Source organism: Oxyura jamaicensis, chromosome 6, assembly GCF_011077185.1.
Source record: "Oxyura jamaicensis isolate SHBP4307 breed ruddy duck chromosome 6, BPBGC_Ojam_1.0, whole genome shotgun sequence".
Classification (NCBI taxonomy): domain Eukaryota; kingdom Metazoa; phylum Chordata; class Aves; order Anseriformes; family Anatidae; genus Oxyura; species Oxyura jamaicensis.
In genome coordinates this window covers 16,975,409-16,987,697 of record NC_048898.1, presented here as the reverse complement: position 1 = coordinate 16,987,697, position 12,289 = coordinate 16,975,409, and the positions used below count along the sequence as shown (strand labels likewise).

Here is a 12,289-nt window from a genome sequence, read left to right as displayed (position 1 = left end):
AACCGGGCTGAAATTCCTGCCTGCGGTTTCTTTTTAAAAGACTCTGCTGGAGGGTTCTGTGCTCTCTCTCCGACCTGGGCCCCATCCTCCAGCGGCGTAAATCAGCAGACGCCCATTGATTTGTCCTGCCTGAGCATCTCAGTGCTCTGACTCCACACTGCAGCATGGGCAATGGACCAGGAGCAGAAACGAGCTGAGGGCAGGGACTTGGGTTCAAAGAAGTCTCAGAGTCCTGGACTTCCAGGGACGCACGGCATCTATGTCAAGGGACAAGACCAGAAACTAGCCCTTAGATGATGCAGGGCAGGGAGAGACAGAAATTAGAAGCCATAACCAAATGGCCATAAATCTAGTGATGCTTCCCAGAACGCTGCTTCAGACACACTGAGGGGTGGATGAGGAGGATCTTTTAGCGTGTGAGTCACTTCTGTTATTTTCTAAGACAACAGCTGCAGCCCCAGAGAAATCCAGCCATAGGGAACAGACAGGCTTCTGCAAGAGGCAACATGAAGAATTTCTCAGGAAACGTAGAAAAACCTCTGAAAGCAGTTTGCTGAACCTAGCCACAGCTTATCAGATGGGATAGGGAGTTGTTGGAAACCTTTGCCAAAAGATTTAAACCACTGCATGAGACACCACAACAGAAACACAGATCCCAAATCCCCTCCCATTGTAATCAAAATGGAGCCATTTCATCATGACTGATTTCATTGTGTCATTACCAATTTATACCATGCAAAGTGAGAGATGACCCTCGGCCCCCAGGGGGGTTAGAAAATGCGGGAGTGTGAGGAGCATATCGGGGGGCTCTGAAAATACCACTTGGAGCTGTCTGTAGAAATGCCACAACAACCTCAGACATGCAACATCCTTCTAGTGCCACACAACAGCATGACAAAGGCGCGGGTGTTAGAGGATCCATGGAAATAAGAACGCAGGAAATGCCAGGCTGTCCAGCCAGTGGTCTGCCTAAGCCCACAGCCTGCCTCCAACAGTGACTGTAATTCAGAAAAACACCCAAACTCTGCAAGAGGTAATTATATAACAAGGTGCAAGTAACAAGATTTTCATGCGACTTCCTCCCAGACACTGGTAGTTTTCAGCTGGTTGCTCTGCAGAGCAAAACCCATCCCAGACTTGACTGTCCCTTTACAATTCGGGATGTCCGTGTAAGCCACCTGAAACAGCCCACCTCATTTTGTATCTCCCCAAGATCACGGCCTCATCAAATCGTTGTGCTGAGGACTTCCATGAATAACAGTGCACTGGGCTGAAATATAAACAAACAAATAAATAAATAAGGTGTTCATCTACCAGTGGTGAGTTACTGCTAATTCAAGTTCAGTGGCTGCCAATCACTGATTTCTAGAGAGGCCCACAAAAAGCTACTTGTTTTTTTAACGAGCAGACAGAAGGTATTCTGGTAGTTGTTTAAGGGTTTCTAGGAAATAGCAGAATTAGAAAACCCTATGGCAATAGCAGGATATCTTCCATTTTCATGTGTCTGGTGACTCAGGCTGATGGTATGAACCCCTGGCATGTAGGATGGCCTCGCAGGACTCTGGCAGAAGTGCTTATACAATGGCTGTGAACACTGTTAAGCGATGGAATTTGCTCTTGCTTGTAAACCTAATGAGCTGGGCTGATACAGGGATGTTGGTAAAGCCCAGCAACTTCTCTGATAGCTACAAAAAAAGCCACTTCTTCACCTGAATCAGTGCAGGGTGCACAACTGCCCGCTGCAGCTCATAGGGTTACAGAAATGCCCAGTGGAAATACCTGTGGTTATACTGGAGGGGACTGCTGAAGAACCTGGGAGACAGAAAACAGACTCTCCATTACAAATGAGAATTTTCACCTTTGTGGGGAACTCGATAAGGTTGTATGGGGATGGGGGATGACATTACGGGACCACTCATAAAAACTGTAAACATGCTTTAATGACGTCCTCTTTCTAAAGGTCGTTGGTGGCAAAGCCCACCACGAAGCCAATGAAATTGCAATGTTTATGACATTTACTTGTTAGTGCTGGCCAGCAAATTCCAAAGATAAAACATACCAAGAGTCCCAATAGCAGCAAGATAAAAAAGCACCAGCATTAGCTTGTGATATGCTACAAAATGTCAAAGGGAACAGACCTGGTTTAGGGATTATGAAGTGGACAGAGAATGAGAAAACCCCGTGGAAATACCAAGTCTGCCATTCCTTGCATCTATGGATAAAAGCTTGGTGGCTCCAGCAGGCTGTGGGATCTGCAGCGAACGTAAGGAAGTAAGGAAGGACGTGTAGAACTCTTGGAAGATGTCATTCATTATTCAGCTGGAAACACAGTTAACACCAGTGGGATTTGGTCTCCATCATAAATGTGAACAATTTTTACTTAGAGCAGTCAAGTGACCACTAGGGCTTCTTCAGCCTGTGGGACTGCAGAGTACAGTTTTAAGCAGTTTTATTAACTTTCGTTTAAATCACTTCCAGTACTGATCCCCCTAAAGATCAAAGCTGCTCCATCATTCATACCTGGCAGGCAGTAAAACCCTTACGTAAATCTGAGAGTCCCCTTGTTAAGTTTAACATTCATCACTTAACACCACTTAGCAGGCAACCAGGGGACAGTGTGCCTGCCAGGCCTATCCAGTCCCATCTGCGTCCCTGTAGTGAAGATCCAAAGCAGTCAAAGGCCTCATCCAGTATCTGCTCCTCCAACAGGCACAGATGGGGGATGGCCCTCGGAGAGTGCATCTTTGCTCCCCATCTCATCTGTGCCCCGGTGGTAACTGTGTCTGAATTCCTTAAGTTACTAGGAAATCTCAGAGAGCCGCAGAAAACATTTTGTGCCTAATGAGGCCTTCTTGGACCACAGTGTCATCAGACACTACCATGTCCTGCTAATGAGCTTCTCTCTGTGCAGTGCGGAGCTGCACTGAACTGAACTCTCCCCATAGGACGACACGCCACGAACTGGCAGATTAAACTTTCCACTGGACCAGGGACAGTTGCAAGGCTCTGGGATGGCATCCAACTTCAGCTAAGCGGAGTAGGGACTGAGAACATGAATTTATAACCAGCAACCATCAATGAGGCGTGGGGAGCCATGTGTACAGCATACACTTGGGGAAGAAGACTGGGGACTAGAGCAGAGTTGATTCCACCTAATGTAGGGCAGGCAGGACATGAAAGGACTGTATCCAGTAGAAAACAATACAGGAAAACACAAAGGCAGGACCACCATGCCTTTAAAAAAAAATGAAGGCAGAAAATGCATACATCCAACTAGTATTTGAATGCAATTCTTCCTCTCCTTGCCTGTAGAGCCAAGGATGTTTGGAAGGAGATCCAGCAGCCCTAGGCAGGGACCATCGTAGGAAGAGAGGAAATGAGATGACAAGTCTGGAATGCAAAACACGACAGAGGGACCAACAAAAGTAAAGGGAGAAAAGCCAAGGATGCTTAGATATCGTAGCAGCAGGAACTACACAAGATAACATGACAAAAACTAGAAGGCTGAGCAATGGCCACCATCCAGAAGGGAACTGCAGCTACCCAACAGAATAGTTTCGGTACCCCTTCGACTAGAACAAGTGGAGTCTCTGCTTTGTGATATGCCAAAGCATTTATTTGGGAAACACTCTTCCTTGAAGTTTTCTCCTCTTTTTATTTCTCCCTTTCCTCCTCCTCCCTCTCCCCAGCTCCCCCCCTCCCTCCAGGCAGAGATATGTTTCTCTCAGCTGCTTCCCTGCCTGTGACTTTACTGCATGGGGGAAGTCAGTCCGGAAGGTCACCTCTTTCATCAAGTATTCTATTTGCATCCAAAATTGTATGTACATGAAAAATGTGGTCGTGTGTTGCACCTAGCTGCAGACGCAGATGAAATTCTGTGGAAAGCCTGATGCACACTAACCTTTGCAGATGGTGCAGCTATTGCTGAAAAATGGATTGCTTAATAAAGCATATCATCCGACATATTTGCTGCTTGGCTAGCCAAATAGAAGTTGTTTTTTGCACAAATTTCCTTGTCAAATTTGTCAATGTTCATGTCATTTTTGCTTTAGGTCACAGAGCAAGGTGCAAATTCTTGGCATCTTTACTAGTTGCAAGCCAATTTCGGCTATTTCTAACAATGAAGTGAATTTCTCTGAGGATAAGACACTCACTTTATGGGGAGGAAAGGAAAACAGGAGGAAGTGGATAATTTTTTTTCTGGGATTTTGTTCTTGCTTTCTCTCTTTTCTTTTTTCTCCTTCTTCCTGATGGATAATGCTTGCACTCATTTACAAACCTTATTTAATTCATAGCAGAAAGAAAGAGGCCTTTAAGCCTGTTAAATTATTTATTTTGTTTGACTATTTGGTGCAAGATGCACATAGATTTTTTTTGCATTGGTGCACAGAAAATGTATCCCTTTGTGCCTGAAAACTTGCAAGAGAAGATCCATTCCTTTGCCATTCTCAGATGTGGAAGGCAGGAGTCCTCCCCTTCCAAGTGTCTGCTAGCAAAATCTTTCCCTGTCTTAATTTTTTTTTAAGCCCCACTCAAAGCCAGATAATGGCATCCGGTTTGTTTGGTTTTCTACCTGCTCTCCATTCTTTGGCTCTGCCTATAAGCACATCACATCCCCACTCAGATGCACCATTTTCGAGCCCCTTCCCTTCCTCCTGCATTTCAGACCCTTCTGCTTCATGGTCCCTTCCCAGACACAATCATGGCAAGCAGCTCTACTCAGAAGCAAAAGCAAAGAATGCCATTGCCATGTTTGCTACAATAAAAACCTCAGCTGGGGGAGGGCTTTTAGAACTGCAGCGTGCTCTTACTGCACAGCCGCGAGGAAGCGGTGCCAGCCCGTGGCATGCTCCCAGGCACTGGGGTGCAGCCCGTCAAGGGCCACGGGGAACACGAGCAGGTGATGCACGCATGGAAAGGGCTGGAGCCCCATTGAAGCCCTTCATCCTCCCCACTGCACGGCCAGGGCAAGTCCCAGAAGGAGGGCACTTCTGGGCCTCGGTGGCAGACCAGACCCTCCTGCCCCAACATTGCTGCGTGCAGTGCTGGCAGTGTGCACTCTGGGCTGCAGAGCTCCACGTCCAGCCAGCCACCACAACACACCACGGTTTATCCAGCCCTCCACAAGCAGGGCTGCAATTCAGGTGTCAGGCATGTTATTTGTTTTGCATTTCCCTTTTTGTTCAGCACCTTAGTGGATACAGCGTTTGCCATTTCCTAGTAACAGATGCATTCCTCCCTGGGCTGTTTTATATTCCTGCAGCAATTACATTTCTCTCTTTGGAGATTTCATTTCTCCCTGAGTTCCCACCCCAAACAAAGTCCTTTATCAAGCATAACCTTTTCCAAAGATACACCATTTGCCAAGTGCATCCTCCATCTGATCTGTTCCTATACCTGTTCCTATACCCTGACATACTCCCCGTTTGCCTCCCAAAGAGGCTGTCCCTGCAGAAAGTACCTCCTTCTGCAAGGAACATTTTGTTTACAAGGTTTATTCTGTTAGCAGGTGTATTCCCACTAGTAAGTTTTCCACTGCACCATTTTTTTTAAAGGTCTTGTTTGGTAGCCAGATAGCCGAGACTGCCTGTGATAAAGCCAGCACAAGTGATTAATAGCAAAGTCTCTGCCATTTTATTATTAATAGCAGTGTGTTGACTCAATTAAATCCAGCCTGCTTTTTTTGGCAGGCCTTTGCAATTATACATATCATTATGGGCTGCAGCCCAAATGCATCCTGGGAGTAGACCAGAACTCCACATTAACTTTTTCTGGCTCTCTCTTTGCAGGTTGGCCACTATAACATGTGGGCTATAACCAATCCGGGCTGCTTCGGGGATGGCAGGATAGAGAAAAAGGACAAATGGCAGAGGTGGGGAACACACCTAGGTAGGGCATGCTCCCCCACAGCCATAAACAGCCTGGCAAGCACATCCTGGATCCACCCCTCCACACTGAACCCCATAAACACAGTGTAATGGGTCTGGACAGTACCTGTTACCGGCAGGGCTGATTTTCCAGCACACTGAGGGGAGTGTCCAGTAAACCCTTCCAAAACAGACTTGCAAGCAGCTTGGCCTGGCTTGAAAAGGCACTGAGCTGACGTTCAAGCCTTTATTTTGAGATGCAACTTGGTTTCATGGTGGAAAGACCCATCACCTAATAAAGCTGGACACCCCTACTCAAAGTACCCCAAAGCATCCTGTAGGCATATTCTGCTGCTGGACACGCTGCCCCTACCTTTCAAAACATCCCAGATAGTTTTTTTCAAAAGCAAGTCAGTCATGGAGCTAAGGCATAAGACTAGGACAGAGTGAAGTTCTGTTCTCAGCACCAATATGGACTCCATGTCTCTGCAGGTGAGTCCTCTGTCCATAGAAAGTCCTGAGGCCTTTGTAGCCTCCCAGCTCAAGAGAACAATGAGACATTTAGATGACTTGTTATTAGAGAACACCCAGCTTGGGTGCCATAAAAAGCTAGTGCGGAGATGCAGGAACAAAGGCAGGTTGCCTCACCTGGGGCTTTGAAGTATTCTGGGAACCCTGGAGAGCAGGTGGACTGAAGCACTTGCGTTTTTCTCAGTCTTTTGTGATAACCCATCCACAAAGCAGTGCATGTTAATCATGGGAGAACGTTCCTTATAGACATTCATTTCCTTAGGCTTGTATATATAGCAGGTAGCACAGCGAGAGTCCGGTCTGCATTTTAGGCACTGTCATCACCCAGGTATCACACTATGGTCAGGAAGTGCTGGAGGAACACCCAAGACTGGCCTCTTGCAAAAGCAGCAAATGTTGCCCGGCAGCACTGGCCCGTTACTGTGCTTTGCAGGCTGGGTGGGCTCCATCTTCCTGCAACCTGCTAACCAAAACTGGCAACTGCAGTTACACTCTCTAGCATGTGTATGATCTATGACACATCTCACTACGACTGCTAGATTTTTCTTCCCAAGACTACTGCTCTTTACAGCTGCAGATCTGGATTCTTCCTTCCCACAGAGCCTGGGAACATCCCATCTTCCTGCAGGTACCCAGGGCACCATCCCTCTTCCTGCAGCATAAGAGGAGATTCCACCAGCCACAGCTGAAACCCTGCAAAAAGCAGTAGATACAACTTCCTGCCACTTGAACAGGGGGAGCTTTGCAGCTGAGGGCTCTTTTCAGCTTGTGCTACTTCATCTTACAGAAGCCCGTCAAGTCAGGAGGGCACTCTGTGCCTTCCATCGCAGCTTGGCCCGTCTCCATCCATGTTATCCATCTGGTTTATTTTGCTGGCATCAGACAATCCACAGCTGTGGGGTTCTGGCTAAACCAGGGTGGAAGAGTTTAAGTGCTTGGCCTATAATTTCCTCCTGGTGCCTGCAGTGCCTTTGTGGGAATAATTCTGCTGCTGGACAAGGGAGTGCAGAGGAGCTCTGCTGCCTGCATGCCCCTGTACAGCTCTCAGCTGTTGCAAAGAAGTCTTATTAGTGCCCAGCTCCAGCCACTGATGAAGCTGATAGCTGCAGAGTGGGACTGCAGCACTGGATATGGGTGACAGAGGACGTGTGTCCTTACAGATCTGTAGATAGGCAGATCCATGGAGGTCCTCAAAGAAAGTTCCCATCAGTCTGTGAAGATATTTAGCTCCAGAAGTCCCTCCTGGCTGTCACAGACAAGGAACAGCCCAGCTGGCACCCACAACTGAACTTTACCTTGTGTGAGAGGAGACCCAGGGAGTTCTAGCAGAGAAGAGAGGGTGCACACACCGCTGCAGGGAAGAAGGGACCAGGAGGATCAGTGGGGATGTTTCGGGTTATTCTACTGTCTTGTGCTTCTCCCCAGACAAAAGAGGCTGCAGGTTCACTCCTGTGGCTTACAGGAGTGCCTCTTCTAAGCAGTATACCTGCTCTGCCTATGCTTCTAGCCATAAGAAAAAAGAAAAACTGTTGGTCAGTGGCCTTCCGAAATCTGTTTGAAGATGGACTAGGTAGGACCACAGCAGCCATGTCAATACAATGACTTGACAATGTCACTTTGTTTAAAATATATTAAGGATCTAAGTCTGTTCTTGTTTCAACAGGAGTCTCATTTTGATTTTTAGATATATGGCACTGCCCATCTATGGAGCTGGGCAGAGGAAAAGAAGGACGTTTGCAGGGTATTACAGGAAATGGCCAATTGTCTCCCAAACACACATTCTTCCCCCACTACCATATATACCAGGCCTGGACTTGACCCATGTCTCAAACATGGGAGGATGGGACTCAAGCATTGCTCTAGAGAAGCCAGCCATTGCCCAGCACCCAAAGTTTCAGTATCTAGAACAACATCACATCTCCTGCCCCAAACCTGGGGCGACTGAATTCCAGTGTGATGTCAGCATGTCAGCACTTCCCTCGCTTCAAGACCCTTTTATTTCTAAGGGCAATTCTGACGTTTGGAGAAGCCAAAGTTCTGAAGCCCACCGGTAACAGACCATCATTCTGCTTTCCTCTGAGACTTCCCTTAACCCCAGTTAGAGTGGCCACCAGAGAGATGATGATCAGACATTTGCAGGGGTTGTCCCTGTCACCGCAGGACCGGTTAGTGGGAACTGAGCTGTTATTGCCTCTCTGTTACCAGTTACAGCAGGAGCTTCCCTGCCTCGTGGCTGAGGCTGCATTGTACCAACGACTCACAGAACATAACTAAACCATGTAAAATGTCATCCTGTGCTTGCCATTAATAAGGTTTCAATTAATAACACAAATTTCCAAGAATACCCCGAGCCTGAAACTCAGCGCTGCGCTGCCTAGCAGAGCCAATCAGGCTGCTCTCAGAGTCAAGCCACAGTTAAGTACTTTCGCTTTCCAGGAGATCTCTCCTTGCTGCTGCAGCCGGAAAGCCCCCATCCCGGTGCATATACAGACCTTACTGCCCTGTGGGTGGTAAGACCTCTTGTGACTTAAAGAACTTCAAGAAAGCTATCAGGCAGGGGTGCACAGGTTTTATTTTTAAACATCCCAAGGCCTTATTCTGCTTACTTGCTGGTGCAAGTTACCAGTGAGAGACATGGGGTTGGTCAGCTGCAAAATCAGTGAGGCAAGAATTGGAGCTGTGTTGAGGAGGGCCATAGTCAGTGTCAAATGAATCCAAAATAATAATGATGCCAGCTGACACCAGATCCTCCACCACACACGCAGCTTTTCAACACTCTGTGTACTCACATGAACTTTTCCCTGCTCTAAGCACAAGCACACAGGGAACCATGGGCGAATTCAGCTTGTATCCCACATCAACCATTCTGAAGACAGATCTGAAAAGCAGCGACGCACAGTCTAGGCCATCTGTATGCTCCTCAGACACATAAAGGCAAAGACAAGGAATGCCTTGTCACCTTCCCTGCACCCTCTGCTCCCTGCACACAGCTCACCTCACCTGGAGGGAAATGCTCCTCTCTTAGCCACTCAGCATCCCCAAGCGCATCCTCTCTCTCTCACACACACACAGAGCAAGGAGTCTTCCTGATCTCTGCATCACCTGTGCAATTCCTTCTCTGTGTCTGCAGTCACACACAACCTCCTGCTGTCTGTGCACATCTATGTCCATAACACACCCTCAGTAAGTGGGCGTGCAGACAGACATGCTCACGCACCCACACCACCCCCAGGAGGAGCTCCTGGTACTGAGAGGGAATCCTCCCTGCTCAGGGAGCCGGGTGGATGGAGTAACCCATTTTCTGATGAACATGGATATCATGCGAAGGCAGCCACCCGGATGTGGTGGACCATTTCCAGCCCAAATCCACACAACCCAGATATTTGGATTCACCCATCCCCAGCTTCTGCTCTCAGCAGTGCTGACGGCAGCAAAGCTGAGCTTGCTGCGCTGACCGGGATGCCTCCTGGATCTGACTGGCTGGCCTGGGCGGTGGCAGGCAGCTGAGCTGCTGTGCGCAGCCCTCTCCTCCTTACCATCAAAGGCAGAGACCTCGTTTACTCCCCTCCCTCAACCTACTGCTCTCATACAAAATGATTTGCCCCCAGCACTTGCCACTGCCCCAGTCCCAGGGGCAGAAAAGAGTATTGCACAAGCAGCATCAAACCTGATGGTCCTTCCTGATGGAGAGCTGAGACCTGGCAAGTCCTTGCTGCAAGGACACTTCCCTAGGGTACAGCTTGAACTTCTGTCAGCCCCAATCTCTTCCCATCCTGGCTTAAATCAGTTTGTTCTCTTCCATCTTAGAAAGAGGAGTTAAAATGCTTGTGGAGGACAACTACACACCCTAAACCTGGGGAACAGAGGATGAGGGGAGTGTAGAGAAGGACAGGGGATGCTAGGCAGAACAGTGCTCACACTGGTTCAAATTGCGCCCAAAGCCACAGGATTCCAGTTACAGAGCTATGATCCCCCTAAAGACTAAGATATACATTTATTCACTTCTGTGTAAAAGGCATTTTCCCCAAATTCAGTCTACCATTCACAGAAACAAAAGACGTGGAGATTTAGCCGGCAACTCCCCAGACTCCAGCTGGGGCACTGGAAAACAGCGAGCAGCAAGCTGAGAGCCAGAGCCAGCAGGGGGAGGTCAGAGGGAGGAAAAACAGTTTGGCTGGCTACAATAAATCCAAACTTCTAATGGCAGAACATTCCACCCTGGACAATCTCAGTATATACACGTGATTTTTTCCTTGTTCTTAGCACAGGCACACAGGAAACCCATTGTGACTTCCCAGCCACAACTCAGAGGCGCTCATTTCCACATACCTCTGTTCCCCATTAACGAGGTCTGGCCACTGAACCCACATGGTCTCTAATACTGAAATGACAGGAGTAAGTAGTGTTGTGGGGGCTGGACACCGCTGTCAAAACCATTTGCATCTATCTTTTCCTTGAAAGTGGCTTGCTCCTCAGACTCATCTGCTAGCACGGCTCTCCAGGGAGAGCTCTGTGCTTGGAAGATCCCATTCGAGGAAGGCAGGAAGCCCACATGCATTTTCCCAGCAGTTTCAACAAGCTGCAAATTAGGTCTGTGGGTAAATAGTTTGAGTGTGCCTATTTACACTACCAGAAATAATTATGACAAACACAGCTATAGTTAGGAGTACATTTTCACATTTTAAAAAGATGGGCTTTTTCCTGAGCGTTCACTGAGCACTAAGTATCTGAATGCAAAAATAAAAAAGGCCACAAGAGCCTCCCTGGCCAAAATGTTGTTTCTCATGATGGGGCAGGAACACACAACACAGGCCAAATATCTTGCTTGCAACAGAGCTACAAACTCAGATGCCTTTGTGAAAGACACATGGGAATAGGAGCACAGAAACTGAAAGAAAGCAGGTATTCTCACCAGAATGAAAATGGGCAACGTGCAGCCAGAGTTAGCATGATGAGTATAGACAGAAACAGAAAAAACAGGCTTACCATGCTGGAGATCCAAGTCCCATTCCCAGCTCCACTTTCCATTTTCCATATGATCAGGAACATGGCATTTCTGCTCTGCAGCTGTAAGATTAACAGAAATACTTGACCATTTTGCCTGTAAGCTCCTCTGATCACAAGCTCATCAAGAACTCTGGTCAAGACCTAGACCAAGACAACGCTAGTTACCTTCTAATAATGTATCCCTTGGTGCTGTAGCAAAAGCGTAAGCATGTGTGGTTAGATACGTATGGTCATTTGCAAATTGCCCAAGAGACATGAGTGTTCCTTGCCTGGTGCCACATGTCACACATCCCACCTCTTAACTGCTTTCATCTCGGAGTTCACATCAGGGGAGAAAATAACTGACACAACTCTTTCCAGAAGTCCTGAGGCCAGGAACTTATTTGTATACTCTCAGAGAGGAATTTGCTGAGGACTTTCTCAAAAGTTTAAATCTGAACCAAAGTTCAGCATCAGTCATCATTCTATTGTGTAGGTTGAGCTCTGTCTATCAGGATTCTGGTTCTGATCCTTTCCAGCACACTTGGATCCCTGAGGTTTTTCATCCACAGTGATGATACTTGGAAATACCACATGGCTTTTACCGGGAGCTGGCAACTTTAACACTCCTTTGTTCGTATGAGAAATCTCTTAATCTTCTCTTTTTCCCTAAGACAAGCTAGGAAAAGCACTCAGAGGAAATATCTTACTGTAACATTGAGGCTTACAAGTAAAAGCAGAGTCATGAAATGAAAAGCTAAAGGTCCTTAGTCATGCTGAACTTGTTTTTTCAATTCCTGGGGTTGTTGCCCATCCACAAGAGCTCAGTATGTCGCTATTTATATTTGCTAATAGGTTCCACAAAAGAAAGGATTGTTGTGTAAGTCATTGCCCCAGACCAGAGT

General features: G+C 47.4%; 1 long non-coding RNA gene across 5 annotated transcripts in view; it reads right to left on the bottom strand.

Annotated features, from left to right (window-relative positions):
• The window catches only part of LOC118169415, a 44,876-nt gene that overhangs the window by 11,803 nt on the left and 20,784 nt on the right, over positions 1–12,289 (bottom strand). For 4 of the 5 annotated variants that reach the window (XR_004752079.1, XR_004752081.1, XR_004752082.1 and 1 more), the window contains 2 exons: positions 11,385–11,465; positions 1,193–1,270 (listed from right to left, as the gene is read on the bottom strand). This is a non-coding gene — a long non-coding RNA (uncharacterized LOC118169415). The remainder of the gene's footprint in view (positions 1–1,192; positions 1,271–11,384; positions 11,466–12,289) is intronic. The other variant, XR_004752080.1, reaches the window with a different exon arrangement.